We start from the raw sequence: 12,873 nt of genomic DNA on the forward strand, positions 1-12,873 counted from the left end.
ATGAAAGAGTGTCAAATATACGAAATGTGCTAATGAAGACGATAATAATTAACTCCCATGGATATTAATAACCGGTAACTCCCAGAGGCACAAAAACTGATAACTCCCATAGATAATAATATCTGGTAACTCCCAGAGGCATAATAACTAGTAACTCCCAAGAGCAAATACCCCCTATGAATTATAAATAGGAGGATTTTTTAATTTAAAGAAGAGGATACGATTTGAGTTTTCCATCAATTTAGGCATTATTCTCACATTCTCGCATTCTCAATGTATAGAACGGGTCCGAGATCTCAGGGAACACCCCCACTTTGTCCCGCTGGGAGCAATGGTTGTGTCGCTCTTTATCTCTCTCTTGCTCTTTTTCTCTCCCTCGGCCCTACACTCTATGCATTGGGCATAATCTGCAGGGCAAATTTGGATTCAATATTTTAAAAGATGCAAGAAGGGCAACATCGAGAAAAAAAATTATTCACAGAAGCGCTCCTAGTAAAGAGCGCATAAGAAGAAATGGCACAACAGCAAATCAACTCTATTTATTCCTCATCGCCATTGATTTCAAAGAAATTTCATCTCTTTCCCCTAGATCTATACATGCTCTGAGCTTCCATATTTAGAGATATATGATTCTCCCTCCTCCCTGTCGCGTTAAAATGCTCTTTCGCATTCACCCGCCTCTTTGCGCTTTCTCCGGCCAGGGAAACTAAATGAGGGTGAATTGTCAGCTCACCGTTTCCACTAACAAATGCTTCCTAAATTGAGCTCTCCTTGGTTCAAAATAAAGCCTCGTGGGGTGACCTCTATGAGGAAGGCCTTGACGAGCTAGATGAGCTGACTAGGGGGTCTCCAGCCACCGGCGTAGTCTTTGAGTTTCTGGATGACTCAAATCAGTGGATTGTTGTGTTCGTGAAGAGGGAGGTAAAGTACTCGCCGAAGGTGGATTATCTGACCTGACTCCGGTCAAGGTCGATCGATTTTCCTGCCCTAGAGGTTGTTGTGGCTTGGATTCTTCATGTATATAAATTAAGAATGCTAAATTCATCTGAGCCTCAAACTATCTACAAGATGGAGCTCCTTATTCTTATTGCACTAAAGTGAAGGCTTCGACAAGCGATCAAATAGGGCAGTGATTTACTAAGCAAATCACCCTCCAGCCGAGCGATGCTCCGGCAGACCACCAACTTCTGATCGATTGTATGTCTCCAGCCAACCATCTTAAAATCAAGAAAGATTCATAGATATATCACTCAATTCTTATATATTTTGTATGTTTACGTAAATACCACTCAATTCGTTTGTGTTTCTAAGAAATCGCCTTTGGCAAACCACCAGCTTTTGATCGCAAAGCCATCTCAAAATCAGGGAAGACTTACATACATACCTCTCCATTCTTATTTTATTTCCTAGGTTTGACAAAAACTCGAGAAACACAAAAAGTTCACAGTTATGCATCTATGCCGACACTCAGAAAATTCAAACCGCCTCAGTAAAGCAAAGATTTCTCACCATGGTGAACAAATCAAACTCCCATATGAGGCGAGTAAATCAAAGACTCCCCTCGTAGGGAGAGCAAATCAAAGTCTCCCCTCCAGAGCGAACAAATCAAAGACTCCCCTCAAAGGCGAGCAAATCAAATACTCATTTCCGGGAGGAGCAAATCAAAGACTCTCTTCCAGGGCGAGCAAATGAAAGACTCCCCTCCAATGCGAGCAAATCAACCAGCACCAACATTCATCCTTAAGCAACTATCGTAAATAAATAGCTAGATAAAGCTGAAACAAATAAGACTAATCAAAAGTCACCTCAATTAGTCGAAGGTCAAATAGACAACCAGTAACACATATCACAAATCGAACCGAAAAAGCTTCATGAGAGCACTTTGGGCCGAAGAAAACATGGCACTTAGAGATGTTGAATCAAGGAAGTATGATCATTGCATTTACATTTTTGACAATTAAAGTCTTTCATTCTCATCACAACTTCACTTCCAAGAAAAAACTTGGGGCATTTATTTATGTCCGAAAAAATGTTGATGGTAGCAGAGAGACCGGTCTGCCGCCTCATTCAGTCGGCCACCCCAGTTGACCGGTTGGCCACATCATTGGATGGACCCAACAACGAAAAGGTGTAAGACATACGAAAAAGTATTAGGCATACAAAAAGGTGTCAGATATACGAAAAGATGCTAATAGAGACAATAATAGCAGATTACTCCCAGGGACAATAATAATTGGTAACTCCCCGAGGCATAATAATTGGTAACCCCAGAGATAATAACAACAGGTAACTCTCAGGGGTATAATAGCTTGTAACTCCCAAAGGCATAATAGCTTATAACTCCCAGGAGCAATAATATAATTTTATAGATACCACCTATGAACTATAAATATGAGAATCTTTTTCACGTAAAGATGAGGAGACCATTTGAGTTTTTCGGATATTTAGGCATTACTCTCCAGTCATTCGAGCTTTCCAGCAAAGAGTATCGGCTGACCAAATAATTTACAGTAGCATCTTCCGAAGAAATTCGTTGTGAAGGCTCATCTTACTTGAAAAGGATTGTTCCATCATGCAGATGATATTTTATCATAATTTGATAAACATCCTTCCTTCAATAGATGAGTCTGTGTAAAAAGGATCTCTTTCAGGCAGTTATTGATCTTTCTAATGTCAAACATCGGCTAAGTAGTCATAGATGCGGGGCGCAGCGCTTCTGGGTTTAGTCAGACGTTTATTTGGTCAGCCTAAATTTTGACCAACTGGTGCAGTGATGAATGTTCGTGCTTCTATTGCTTTCCTTGTGCGCTCCATTGAATCTCCTTGAGATTCATGAGGCCACATTAATGGCATACATAATTAGTTTCTCGATTTTCTAATATCTTTGAAAGTGACAGTTGTCATAATAATAAAAAAATAAATGTCATAATTCCTTACATGAATAATGCCAATAATTGTACTCTTTGGATTTTTTTATTGCTTCTCCCTATACATAGGGCTTTTGAGCTTCCTGCATTGAAGATTTGCCCTTCGGAGGACGAGAGAAAGAAAAAAATTAAAAATTCTCACCTGGCCATAAAGGAGAACAGGCGAAAATGACTGCACGACTGAGAGAAGGCTGGGAGAAGAGAGGAACACGACTAGGACTAAAAGACCAGTCGAAGGAACCAAGCCCGAAGGGCCTAAATCAATTAAACATATAACGGCAAAAGCAGTCGCAAGTGGAAGGGTTTGGAGAATCATCCAACTCATTGCCCCAGCTGGAGGTTAGGAATCGCAAATGAGGGTGTATTTTGGAGGCTCCTGTCTTAGCTCCTAAGTCACTCCGCCAACTTCCGGCTCAACTGTCTTTGTTGGAACAAGAGCAAATAGTAATGACTGCACTAGTTTCGCCGTCAGAATTCATCATAATCCAGCCCCCATGGAAGTAAATAGCAAAGGACAGTTTTGCTTTTGGCTAGGGTCCGATCCGGGCCTCGTCAAGGCAAACCACGCAAGGTGATCCCCCGACGCCTTTGGCCAAAGTGGTGGCTCCGATTGGTGCTACCTGTCTCGTTGTAGAAAGTCTATGTACATCGGAGCTAGTTAGCATTAGTAACCTAGATTATCCTCATTAGATCCTTCAATTTTATTCTTATAACGCCGACTCTAATGTCGCAGAGGGGACCATGGAGATCATTAACTCCCAGTACAAAAAAGTTGAGCATCTTCCCGAACCAAAGGCAACTGTCGATCCTTCTACTCTTGTCTCAATTGGAGTGGCGTCTGTCCCACCACATATTTTGCTCCACCTCCTCCTTTAAATGACCCAGAGAGGGACATGAACGACTGAAGGTCCCATGACTTTGGTCTGGCGCATGGACGAAACTATGGACTCACTTGCCCGGGCTGCAGGTCTTTAGAGAGTGACCGCCATATTAGATTTGAGGGAGGAATTGGCGGCCTCTATGCTAGTATGGAGGATATCCGAGCAGAGGCGGCGAATCTCCGGGCCAAACTGGTAGAAGTTCAGACGACCAGCTCGATTTTTGGTGTTCGGGCGGAGCATAAAAAATAGAAAAGTATAAGTTTGGTGGGTGTGTGTTGTAAAAGAACCTATTGAGTTGAGGTTTAAACCTGCCCAAGGTGGTGAACAACACTATTGTAAAATATTAATTTTTATAAATAGGATTTTGCGTAATTTCTGAAATCATTGAACCCTCAATTTTTGCGCCGATATGAACTCCTGACAGAGCCCAATGAGGTGTTTCGACTTCCTCGTGAAACTTATATATAGGGTTGAACAAAATTCAAGTGAAACTTTATATTTTAGAAATTTCTCATCCTTAGGTCAATTTCTCTTCAGGCTATCATGGCTCTCAAATATTGGTTCGATCTAACGAGAGATCGATTATGACCAAATTTGATGTTCAACTGTTGGATGAGACTTGTGTGCAGGACACAAGTGTCATTTTTTAGTAAGTGGGTGCGAACTTTTGGGCTACTGATTACCTATGTGACGATTTGATCTCCTATCGAGATTAATTCCAATGTGGCATCGGTTGCCCTTCTGCACAGAACTCTGCTCAATTTTCAATCACTATGGGGTAATACTAACCGAAGTGAAGCCAAACTTCATCATTGTGATTATGAACGACGTGATCTACATGCACAGAATGGAGGTTTTACGGTCCCAAGAATTATTCTCACACATTCTCTTTTCTTCAGCACTATGAAGTTCACTTAATATATTTCGAAAACAAAATAAAGGATTGAAAGCTTCGAAATCTAAGAGGCATCTATAACAACTGGGACATTCCAACCAGAGCGACTGGTGATTCCTAAAAGAGAATAGAGTCTCTCCCCAACTGAAGGCTGTGTGGAACATGTCATCCTCCGTAAGCCATTGTCGGTGGTTCAGTACACTAACGACATGACCATGAATCAGGTATTGAACCCGAGCCAATACAGCTCAATAACACAGGAGATGTGAGCCACCTCTGACGAGACAGAGAAAAAGAAAGTTTAAAAATGTCGTTTGGCTCTCAAAAATCATCGAAATGCCTTTCCAAGCCAGCTAACCACAAGATATCAGCAATGATAGAATCTTATCCAACTGAAGCCGAGTTCAAGAGAAACCAATCCCTCTATATTTTACTAGACCTAAACTTGAGTTGGAGTTCACAAAAGGCTAGGGTATTTTTTTCTGCAAAGGGATCCATGGATCAAGGCCCCCATTTCTACCCCTTGGAGGTGTTGGTAGGAAGGAGACGGTCCAAAGCTAAAGCTTTGAATTTTGCCTATGAGCCTCCATCTGTTCCTCCCCAAGCAATATGAGCCAATGGTGATTGGGAACCGCCTCCTTGCCTCACCTCTCTTTAATAGAGGGATGAAGCACGTGGACCACGACCGGGAGACCGCCTATGTTGAGGGACGCTCGAAAGATCCCTCAGTGCCCGATCAAAAGTACGACAGAGTTGCATTGTCTCTCAAATCACCTAAGACAACCAGAGTATCTTTCCGTTCGATCAATAAGTGACTTTATTTTGGATAACTACGAAAGTTTTGAAAACTGAGGGAACTAAATCCTAAACTGGGATTTGAACCCCTGAAGGACCACCTTCTTGTGTCTTTTCTTTTCTCTCGTTCGGGAGAGCCACTACTCTCTTCCTCTTTCTTCGCGCTTTCTTTGAAGGTTGGGCGGCATTCTCAAGCGGCCACTTCTCCTCTACCTAGTTAGAGGCGGCCCACATCTCCTATGTCATCGAGTCGTATTGACTCAAGTTTAGCAGCCGATTCACGTCATGACGTCAGCGTACTGAACCACAGAAGTTGCTTACTGAGGATAACATGCTCCATAGCCTTCAATCGGGGAGAGACTCTCTCACTTTCCTTATAGGGATCACTAGTTGCGCTGATTAGAATACCCTAGTCGTTGCAGATGCCCCTCATAAACCGAAACTTACAATCCTTTATTTTGTTTTCCAAGTCGATTAGGTGGAACTTCAAAGTGATGTCGAAAAAGAGAATGTGAGAATAATTCTTGGAACGACGGAAACTCCATTCTGCACAGGTAAATCACATGGTCGTTACTGCAACGATGAAGTGGGGCTTCACTTGAGCTGATATCACCCCATAGTAGTTAAAAATCGAGCTGAGCTCCATGCACAATGACAGTCGACACCCACATCAGAATTGATCCCAATAGAAGATCAAATCGACACCTAAGTAATCAGTAGCCCGGATGTCTGCGCCCACTCCTTCAAGAATGACACTTGTGTCATACAAGTCTCATCCAGCAATTGAACATCGAATTCGCACCATATCAATCTCTCGTTCGACCTAACGAAACCAAACATCTGGAGGAAGTATTTGGGAGCCATGGCACTCTGAAGAGAAATCAACCCAAAAATGAGAAAAACGGAAAATGTAAAGTTTCATTTGAATTTCGTCCAAGCTTATATAAAAGCCTTGCAAGGAAGTTAAAATGCCTCATCAAGCTTCGCCAAGATGTCGCGTCAGTGCAAAAATCCAAGGTGCAATGATTTCGAATTATACAAAATTGTATTTATAAAAAGAAATATTCTACAGTAGGGTCATTCGCCGCCTCAGGCGGGATTAAACCCCGACTAAATAGACTCATATACAGTGCATGCCAAAATTTATCCTATAGACCATGCCCAATACAGAATGTAAAGGCCAAAGGACAGGAGCAATGGAGGGAGAGACAAAGATATGGCACAGCAACTTCCCCCAGTGGGGCAGAGTGGGGGTGATCACCGAGCTCTCGGACCCATTTTATATATTGAAAAAAGTTGTCACAAGAGACTAAAAGAGTAATGCCTAAATGACTGGAAATCCCAAATGGTCTCTTCCCCTTAACATGAAAAAGATCATCCTATTTATAGTTTATAAGAGATGTCTACAAAATTACATCATTGCCCCTGAAAGTTAGAAGTTATTATGCTCCTGGGAGTTAACAATTATTATTGTTTTTGAGAGTTACCAGTTATCATGCCTCTGAGAATTATCGGTTATTATTTTCCTTGGGAGTTACCAGTTATGATTATCTTCATTAACACATTTTCGTATATCTGACATATTTTCATATGTTTGACACCTTTTAGTTGTTGGGTCCATCCAGCAATGTGGACAGCCGATTGACTGGGGAAGTCGGCTGAATGACATGGTCGACCAGTCTGTACTACCCTCAACACTTTCTCAAACATAAATAAATGCGCACTAGTCTCTTGTTGGAAGTGAAGTAGTGAAAATATAAAGAGAATTTAAATGTCAAAAATGCAATTGCAATGATCAAACTCCCTTGATTTTCAGCATCTCTTAGTGCTATAATTTTTATGGCCCCGAAGTGCTCTCTTGAGGCTTTTTGGGGTCTATTTTTACTTTGCGTTGTCGGACGGTTGTCTGACCATCGACTAGTTGAGGTGACATTTGGTCAGTCTTTCTGGCATCATCTTTGTTTTAACATTTTATCTTTACCGAGCTCTTTGTTTATCATATTTGCTCACTGGTGAATGTTTGTGTTGATTGATTTGCTTGCCCCGAAAGGGGATTTGATTTGCTAGTCTCGGAAATGAGTATCTGATTTGCTCACCCTAAAGAGAAGTCTTTGATTTGCTCGCCCTAAAGAGAGGGGCCTTTGATTTGCTCACATAAGAGGGGAGTCTTTAAATTGTTTGCCCTGGAGAGGAGTCTTTATTTTACTCGATCAGCTTAAATTTTCGAGTGTCAACTTAGATACAAACGCTTGAGAGTTTTTCGGGTTCCTGGAGTCACAGTCAAACCTAGGAAAATAAAATAAGAATGGAGTGGTATGCAAATAAATCTTTCCTGATTTTGAGATGGCCGGCTGGAAGCAGGTGACCGGCCAGAAGCAGATGGTCGGTCGAAGGCGGTTGGAGGGTGGCTTGCTGAAAGCACAAACGATTTGAGTGGTATGTATGTAAATATACAAATATATAAGAATTTAGTGGTATATATGTGAATTTTCCCTTATTTTAAGATGGTCAGCCAGAGGCAGGTGATCAGCCAGAAATAAGGATGTCCGAAAAGCTCGTTGTTCGCGAACAGTTCGTGAGCGAGTCGAACACAAACAAATTTTTATTAACAAGCTGAACACGAATAACCTTTTGTTCGTGCGTGTTCAACTCGTTTTAGCTAGAAATAAAAAAAATTATCTATATATTATTTATGCAATAATGTATTAAATATATAAATATATATATACACATTTAAATAATAACAGTTTGTGTGATCATGTGGTTATGTGTATTCTATTGGATAGAAGTGGTGCAAGTTCGAATCCAACATCATACGTTTATTTTTTTAATTAACTTAAACGAGCTAATTTCGAGTCGAATATGAACAAGACTGTAATTTGAACAGAAAACGAACACTGATTTGCCAGCAATTTTGAATATCAGCCAAATTCAAACACAAGCCAATTTCGAACGAGTCGAACATGAGCCAAGACTAAGCTCGTTCAAGCTTAGCTCGTTTACAGTCCTAGCTAGAAGCAAGTGGTTGGACGGAGGCGGCCGAAGTATCGGTCAGCCAGAGGGGGTCAGAGTATTGGTCGGTTGGAGGGTAGCTTGCTTAGTAGACCGACTGCACCATTGAACCGTTTGTCGAAGCCTCCACTTCAGTGCAGTAAGAATAAGAAGCTCCATCTTACTGATAGTTCGACACTCAAAGATGAATTTAGCATCCTCGACCTATAAAGACTGAAGAATCCAAGCCACAGCAATCCCTTCGGCGCAAAATCGATCAACCTCACCAGAGCCGAGTTGGATAATCCACCGCCTACGAGTACTCTGCCTCCCCCTCCACCAACACAGCAATCAACTCATCTGAGTCATCCGAAAACTTAAAAGCCTGCGAGTACTCTGCCTCCCCCTCCACCAACACAACAATCAACTCATCCGAGTCATCCGAAAACTTAAAAGCTGCGCTGGTGGCTGAAAACCCTATAGGAAGCTCGTTGAGCTCGTCGACGTCTTCCTCATAGAGGAGGACAACCAATGAGGCGATATTGTGGGTCAAGAAGAGCTCCATCTAGGTAGTATTTGTGAGTGGGAACGACGAGCTGACAATTCGCTCTCATTTGGACACCATCGTTGGTGTTGAATCCGAATTTGTCCTACCGACCATGTCCAAGGCATAGAACATAGGGACTGAGGGAGGAAAAAAAAGCGAGAGAGAGAGAGAGAGAGAGAGAGAGAGAGAGGGTGTTTCCCAGGCTCTCGGATTTATTTTATATATTAAAAGATATGTTACAAGAGAATGGGAGTGATGCCTAAATGGCATATCCTCATTACATGAAAAAAAAAATCCGCTTATTTATATTTAATAAGAGGTATCTAGAAAATTACATCATTGCCCCCTAGAAGTTACAACTTATTATGCCCATAGGTTTTACAAGTTTTATGCCCGAGAGTTACCGGTTATTATTGTCTCAAGAAGTTGCTAGTTATTATTGTCTTTGGGAGTTACCGGTCATTATTGTTTTCATTAGCACAGTTTCGTATATTTGGCACTTTTTCATATGCCTGACACATTTTCGTTGTTGGGTCCATCTAACGAGGTGGCCAAACGGTCAACTGCGGTAGTAGGTTGGATGAGATGACCGGCCGATCTTTGCTACTATCGGTATTTCTCGAACATACACAATTGTAAATACCTATTCTTTGTGAGAAACACACAATCAAAACTAATTATACAGCCAAATAAAGTCTTCAGCCTTCACCAATGAAAAGACTGGATTAAGCGTAAATTAACAAGAATAAAGGTAACCGCCATCATCGATAACATTATCAAAAGTAACGGAGATATGCACACGAAAGAACACCGAATCAATTGATTATAATCTCATCTCATCTTTCGATTGTTCATTTGAATCTTTTTCATTTTCTGTACACCATTTATGACCTCCTTTAAAAAAATAAAAATAAAGAAAAAGAAAATAAAGGAGCAGAATAGGAAAAACGAGGGAAAATAAAACACTGGACAGAAAAAAAAGGTCTAAAAATGAACAAATAATAGCATCACATGCAAAAAAAAAAGAGAACATAAAGGTTAAAAAAGAAAAATATGGAGAATGTTTCACTGTTCTTTAGTTGAAAGCTTGTGATGGCTAGTGCAATATAATTTAAAGCTGAAAATCATAAAGACTACCAAATCAGCAGAAGCAACCACACCTTCATCTTTTTCCTAGCTATTAATGTTAAGGCTTTTTAATTCTTCTTCACAGTAAATTCCACATTAGAGTTACTTATCTCGCTGCTTTTTAGCTGGCTGTTTTTTTAATGAAATCTAACTCTTTACATTGTTAGCTTAGGCCTACTCATTCTTCTTCATAGCTCCTCCAAATTAATCATAACACCACTTTCTCATATTTCATTTATCTTCTCCGGTGTATAAACGACCTTAGTTTTGTGTGTATATTCTTAGTATTGCAGAAAAAAGAACGAACTAGACATGAATTAATTTCACTCTCTTCCAAATGTAAAATAAAAGGAAAGATCAGTAGGCGGAATTAAGATTAGCTCTTTATAATAAAGGTTCAAAATGTATCTCAAGCTGCCGCATTAGGTCCCAAATTAGCTATTGCTAAGAGTTTAGAATTATCCTATAGCTTCATCATTAACAAAAAAAGTAATCACCATTGTGGGTTGACATTAACGAAAGGAATGGAAATAGGCACATAAAGAAATACCGAGTAATTTAATTCAACTCTCCTCTCTTGCCCTTTGATTGTTCATTCAAGACTTTTTCATTCTGTAATAACGTTTGTCATCCATTGAAAATGAAGAAACAAATAACAAAAAAGTAAGAAAAAGATAATAGTCATAAAAAGGGAATGCCAAAAGGCAGAAAAGAAAAAGGAAAAAATTAATAAATATTAACATTACAAAAAATGGAGAGAAGAGAAGGGTCACCTTAAAAAAAAATGTTTCACCCCTACAGTTTAAAAAAGAAAATCTTGAAGACTTCGACATCAACACAAGCACCACCTTCTTCATCTTTATTACAACTATTTATGAACGAGGCAATTTTCTTCTTCTTCATTTCAAATTCCATATTAAAGCTGCTTTTTGTTGCTTCCTTTTAAGCTAGTTTTTTTTCCCCCTTCATATATGATAAATTTTAATCCTTCACCATGCCCTTAGCCTACTCTACAAGTGTAAACGAGTCGAGTCGAGCTCGAGCCACCCTTGGCTTGAAATTGAGCTTGAGCTTGATTAATTTTATTAAGTTCGAGCTCGAGCTTAAGTCTACAGTTCAAGTCGGCCCACGAGCCAGCTTGTTTATTATAAAAAAGAAAAAATTATATTAATTTAGGCTAGTTTAATAATAAGATGACAAATAGAATAAATAATTAAGAAATAGATAATATAAAATCACATAATATATAAAACATAATATTACTTTTAAAACATTTTTAATACATTTAAGATACTGTCTTGATATTTAATATATTTTGAGTATATTTTATATTAATATTTTTTAAAAAAAGCTGACTCACGAGCTAACGAGTCAAGTCGGGTTTGGCTTGAGCTTAGCTTGTTAGTTCATCGAGCTTAGTTTATGAGCCACTTATCGAGCCGAGCTCGAGCCGGCTTACAAGTCGGCTTGACTCACTTACAACCCTAGCCTACTCATTTTTCTTCCAAGCTCTTTTAAATTAATCATACCACAACTATTGAAATTCCTTTCTGTGTTCTCGCTTGTACATGCACAAGTTAAATCTATTTTGTGTGCAAGTTCATATATTGCACAAAAAGAACGAACAAACAAGCATAATATCCTTATCTTGCAAATGAAATATAGAAGGAATGATCAGTGAGCTTAAGACTAGCTAATTTTAATGTAGGTTCAAAACACATCTCAGTCGTTGAGACATTAGATTGAGAATCAATTATATTGTTAGAGGAAAGCAAAACCTTTATAATGCTTTCTTATTCTTCATGGTTGGACCCTTACAAAAAAAACAAGGGATTGTGGTTAAAAAACATAATGTGTGGAGCAAACTATGCCACCTGATCAATATAATTATATTAGATATGTGGAACAAGTTATTTCGAATATCAAATTGATCTGATTGAATTCAGAAGGTTGTATAGTGGAGAATTTTAGACTTGTCTTCAATGAAGCTATTGCTTGCCTGTTTATAAAGTGACCAAAGTTTGAGTTAAGTGTATAACGTATGATACTCCATTGGGTCTTTAAACATCTTTGAGGAAATTATGGCCTTAAAATCAACTTATCCAAATCTTCTTTGATTTACTTTGCTAAGCTCTGTGGCATGGATGCATTTTTTGCTAGCATTTTGGGTTGTTCTCCTTTTCTCTCCCTTTCAAGAACTAAGGCATTTTTTTAGGCTCTAACGAACTTCAGCATGTGCTTTTAAAAATCCTCACACTTAAAAGTTATAATCAAAGCTATATCTTCTTGGAATAGCTTGCTTTCTAAAGGTAATGGGATTGTGCTTTTCAATTCGATGCTCTCCTCCATTCCGCTCCACCACTTTCCTTGGGAATCCTAATTGAGCTATCAAAAAGATCGTTGGTATTAGCTTTCTTTCTTTTAGAATCCCAGTTGGGTTATCAGGAAAAAAAAACAAAACAAAAAAATTGATGATGTTAGAAAGAATCTTTCAGGAGAAGTAATGGTGATATTGGTGGTCTAAATCTCATCAAGGGGAAAAACAATTGTAAACCTAAAAACAAAGGAGGTCTTGGTAGCAAGGACCTGCATATGTTTAACTTGTCTCTCCTAGAGAATTGGTAGCCTATGCAACTAAAAAATAATTTTTTTGTAGACAAAATCATTTATAACAGGCCTTTACAGCTTGACTCCTTGGATTTTTGGTCT

At 39.3% G+C, this 12,873-nt stretch overlaps 1 protein-coding gene across 1 annotated transcript in view; it reads right to left on the reverse strand.

Annotated features, from left to right (window-relative positions):
* The window catches only part of LOC110028525 (ADP-ribosylation factor-like protein 5), a gene marked incomplete at its 3' end in the record, with an annotated part of 28,946 nt that overhangs the window by 876 nt on the left and 15,197 nt on the right, over window positions 1-12,873 (reverse strand).

This window comes from Phalaenopsis equestris, unplaced genomic scaffold (assembly GCF_001263595.1).
Source record: "Phalaenopsis equestris unplaced genomic scaffold, ASM126359v1 Scaffold000513, whole genome shotgun sequence".
NCBI lineage: Eukaryota > Viridiplantae > Streptophyta > Magnoliopsida > Asparagales > Orchidaceae > Phalaenopsis > Phalaenopsis equestris.